The following is a 5,143-nucleotide window of genomic DNA, read 5'->3' as shown; positions in this document are numbered from 1 at the left end:
CCTACGAGAATACAGACAAGAAATATTCATTTAAGACCACATCCACCGGCTCCATGCACAATTTGCTCCTTTGGTCTCTAATAGGCCCGGCTCTTTCCCTGGTAATCCTCTTATTCTTAATATACTTACAAAAAGCCTTGGGATTTTTCTTGAACCTATCTGCCAAAGATATTTCATGGCCCCTCTTGCCCTCCTAAATATTTTTAAAGCAACCCCCTACACAAACTATATCTTTGAAGGGCCTCCGCTGTTTTTAATGCACTGTACCTGACAATATACTTTCTTCTTTTCCTTTATCAAACTCTCAATATCACTTGATATCCAGGGTTCCTTGTACTTGTTGCCCTTACACTTCACTCTTAGAGGAACACACTGGCCCTCAGCTCTGACTATACTACTTTTAAAAAACTCCCACTTTTCAAATGTAGACATATCTGCAAGTAGCTGCTCCCAGTCTATGTTTGCCAGATCCCATCTTACGGTATTGAAATCAGCCTTCGCCAACTTTAGACACTTCTGCATTATCCTTATCCCTTTCCATAATGACTTTGAAACTTACAGAGTTATGGTCACTGTCCCCAAAAATGCTTGCCAACTGACACTTCAACCACTTGACCTCGGATTAGGTCTAGCACCGCTCCATGGCTTGAAGGACTATCAATGTAATGACACAAAAAGCTTCCCTGGGTGTACTTCAAAAATTCCACCCTGCCTTAATCCTTTCACACTAAGGCGATCCCAATTAACATTAGCAAAGTTGAAATCCCCTACAACTATAACCCAATTCCTCTGACACCTCTTTGTGATCTGTTCCAGTATCTTCTTCTGACTGTTGGGAGGCCTGTAGTACAATCTCAGTGAAATAATCACCTTTTTTAGTTCAAAGTTCTACCCAGATGGTCTGGTCTGAAGAGCCTTCTAGGACACCCTCTGTCATGACTGCCTGATCATTTCCTTTATCTATAATGCAACACCCCCACCTCTCCTACATCCCCCACCACCCCATCTGAAACTTCAAAAACCTGAAATATTGAGCTGCCCTTCCTTCAAACATGTCTCATGATATTGTTCCAATCACTATTCCAACGTGCTGATCAACACTCTAAGTTCATCTTCCTTACCAGTCAGGCTACTTACATTAAAATAGCTACAATTTAGCTTTCTAGTCCTCCCATGTGCCTTGTCCTACCCACATTCTTTTCCATCTACTGGAATGTCCCAGCATTCCTTCTATATCTGATTGGACCTTGCTCCCAACTTTACATCTACTGTGCCTCTCCCTCTGCCAGATCAGTTTAAAACTTCTCAGCAAATATATGGGGAGGCGATGGCCTAGTGGTATTATTAATCCAGAGACCCAGATAACATTCTAGGGACCTGGATTCAAATCCTGCCATGGCAGATGGTGGAATTTGAATTCAATAAATATCTGGAATTAACAGCCTAATGATGACCGTGAATCTTTTGTCGATTGTTGGAAAAACCCATCTGTCCTTTAGGGAAGGAAACTGCCATCATTTCCTGGTCTGGCCTACATGTGACTCCCAGACCCACAGGAATGTGGTTGATTCTTAACTGCTCTCTAGGCAATTAGGGATGGGCAATAAATGCTGCCTGGCCAGCGATGCCCCTCATCATGTGAATGAATAAAGAAAAATAATATTGGACCCATTCCAGTTCAGGTGCAACCCATCCAGCTTGGACAGGTTTCACCTACACTGGAAGCTGTCCCAATGATCCAAAAATCTAAAGCCTTCCCTCCTACACCATCTCCTAGCCGCGTATTCACCTGACCTATACTTCTATTCCCATACTCATTAGCATGTGGCACTGGAGTAATCCGGAGATTATAAACTTCCTCTTCAATAGACTACCTAACTCTTTGAACTGCTGTTGCAGGACCTCATTCCTATTTTCACGATGTTGGTACTGTGAGTGCTGGCTGTTTACTGTCACGCTTCAGAATGCCCTGCAGGCCCTGCGCTCTGAGCCATCCCTGACCCTGGCACCAGGAGCCAACATCCCATTTGAGAGTCTTGTTTGCCTGCCACAGAACCACCTGTCAGCTCCTTTACAATCACATCCCCATCACTAGAGCTCTCCCGGCCTGTTCCCTCCCCTGCTGCGTAACAGAGCCAACCGTTGCCGCTTTCCCCTGAGAGGCCATTCCTCCCAACATTATCCAACATGGTCTATCTTTTTGAGAGGCGAATGGCCAAGGGGACTGCCTGTCCCCACGTACTAGTCTTCCTGTTGGTCGCCCAGTTCTGTTCTGTCTGCGTAGTCCTCACTGATGGTGTGAACAACTTGCTACACACGACATTCTCAGCCTCATGGATGCTCCACAGTGAGTCTATCCACAGCTCCAGGCAGCAAATCAGGAGCTGCAGCTGAACACACTCCCTGTTTTCGTGGTTACCATGGAGACTGGAAGTGGCCCTGATTTCCCACATAATTGCAGGAGAAGCATTTCCACGGGCCTGAGCTCTCCCGCCATCGTGAACCCTATCAACTACAAACAATAAACTGGGAACTGACTATTCAATCTTACCCACTACTCAACAAATCAGATTTCTCTCTCTGTGAACCTCTCTATTCCTAAAAACTATAAATAAGGCCTTTCCACTCTCTCTCACCCCGGGGATTAGTCATTCAGTCTCTAAAGCTGGTTACTAAGCAGGTCAATAGTATTAATGTACACAACAAACTTCGATGGACCCAGCATGAGCCCTGTGGTACACCACTGGTCACAGACTTCCAGTCACAAAAATACCATTCCACTATCACCCTCTAGCCATTAAGCTAATTTTGAATCCAATTCCAATTGGATCTCCCCCTGACAAAGCCATGCTGATTATCCTTGATTAATTCTTGCCTCTCCAAGTAGAGATTAATTTTGTCGCTCAGATTTTTTTTTCCAAACCTTTCCCTACCACAGAGTCACTGGCATCTAAGCTTCCGGCTTTATCCCAAGCACCATTCTGAAATGATGGGAGCATATTGGCCTGTCCTCCAGTCCTCAGGAACTTCTCCTGCGGCCAGAGAGGATTTGAAAATGAATGTCAGAAGCTCTGAAATCTCCTCCCATGCCTCCCACAGCAACCTGGGATATATCTCATCTGGGTCTGGGGGTTTATCCAATTTTAAGCCTGCTTAAACCATTAATACCTACACCATCTCTATGCTAATTTGTTCAAGTATTTCACTGACCCCCATCCCTGATTTCTACATCTACATTGTCTTTCTCTATCTGAATATGACGCTACGCGCTTGGTCAAAATCTTAGCTACACCATCCATACATAGATTGCCACTTTGGCCCCTAATGAGGCCTACTCTCTCCACGGTTATCTTCTTGCCTCTAATATACTAAGAAACATCTCTGATAGAAGAATTCTGCATCCAGACAATTTATGCATTTCAGTAGTGGGATGTGACTATGGAGATTTGAAGACAGTATGATCATTGAATGCTGTTTTTGAAATAGTTGATGAATCTCTATCAGATTATTACAGTCAAAAGAAGACCTTACCCTGGAAAAAAAAAGCAAGAAACCTGAGAGACAATCAGAGCTTCTAAACCAAAACAAATCAATCCCCAGTGGTGAATAAAATAAATGTACAGGCACGGATAGATGTGGAAACAAAAATAGCAGACATGATCTTATTGAATGGTGGAAAGATGTCAATACTGGGACCCTTGTTTTTCCTGTTGTATCTGAATGATCCAGATCTTGGTGTGCAGGGGACAATTCCCAAATTTGCAGATGACACAAAATCTGAAAAAATTTGAATTTGTGAGAAAGACAGTATATAACTTCAAAAAGACATTGACAGATAGATGGCAGATGAAGTTCCAGGCAAAGATGTGTGAGGTGGTACAATTTGGGACAAAAACATGGAGACAACAGAAAATAAAGATACCCATTCTAAAGATTGTGCAAGGAGTGGACAGACTTAGGCATAAATGTGCATGGGTCATTAAAGGTAGCAGGAGATGTATGACGAACATACAATCTTGTAGGTTTTCTTAATAGGAGTGTAGAATACTAGAGCAGAGAGGGTATGCTGACATTGGCTAGACCTCAGCTGAAGTATTGTATGTAGTTCTGGGCGCCACACTATAGGGAGGATGTGAACGCATTGGAGATAATGCAGAAGAGGTTTATGAGAATGTTTCCAGAGATGAGACATTTTCCTCAGAGAAGTAGAAAAATTGGGATTGTTTTCCTTAAAGAGAAGGTTAACGGGAGATTAATAATATACCTCAAAATCATGGAGGGGGCAGTGGTTAGGGCAGAGTAGATTGTTCCTGCTCATGAGAACCAGAGAGCACGGCTTTAAAATGTTTTGCAAAATACAAGGTGATTTAAAAAACGCTTCTTCAAAAAAAACTTTAAGAAAAATGCAAGCAGTGCAGGTTTGGAATGTGCTGCGTGAGAAGGTAGTTGGGAGGGTTGAATTGAAGCAATCACAGAAGCATTGGATGTTTATTTGAACAGAAACAATGTGCAGGGATATAGGGAAAAGGGAGGCTTCTGGCACTGCCTAAATGCTCAGCTGGTGAAGACATGATGGACTGAATGGCCTCATTCTGCGCTGTAACGTTGTGATTCTGTGATGAAGTATACTCAGAATAATTTTTAAGTAAAATTTGAATGTTCCATCTTTTCCTGCGTGATTTTTCTCACCAGATTTCCCAAAGACAAATGGGCCTTCAGTCGGGGAATTCCAGGAAACAATGGAATCACAGGGGGCACGGTACACAAAGTGGAATTTCAGGAGATTGGGAATGTTCAGGAAGGGCTTTCTCTGACCACAGATATTGTGGAATTGACAGGGTAATTATTCAAAAAATAAACACGTATTGTAAAGTGACATTGGTCAGGGGTGGGATTTCAGGTGGAGGGTGGGGAAGGGTCAGGGTGAGGGAGGTCAGGGGATGGGTGGTCAGAGGTCAGAGATAAGTCAGGGTCAGTGGGACCAAGGTAAGAGGAAGGTCAAAGGTCAGGTGAGGGGAATCAGAGGCAAGGTGAAGGGGTTAGGGTTGGTGGTGTCAGGGGTCATGCTGAAGGCATCAGCAGAGAGAGGTCAAGGTTAGAAGTGATTTAGGGTAAGGTGAAGGGGTCAGGGGTCAAGCTGAAG

Source organism: Rhincodon typus, chromosome 28 (genome assembly GCF_021869965.1).
Source record: "Rhincodon typus isolate 14 chromosome 28, sRhiTyp1.1, whole genome shotgun sequence".
NCBI classification, from domain to species: domain Eukaryota; kingdom Metazoa; phylum Chordata; class Chondrichthyes; order Orectolobiformes; family Rhincodontidae; genus Rhincodon; species Rhincodon typus.
The sequence above is the reverse complement of the archived record's forward strand: the minus strand, read 5'-3'. Positions refer to the sequence as shown.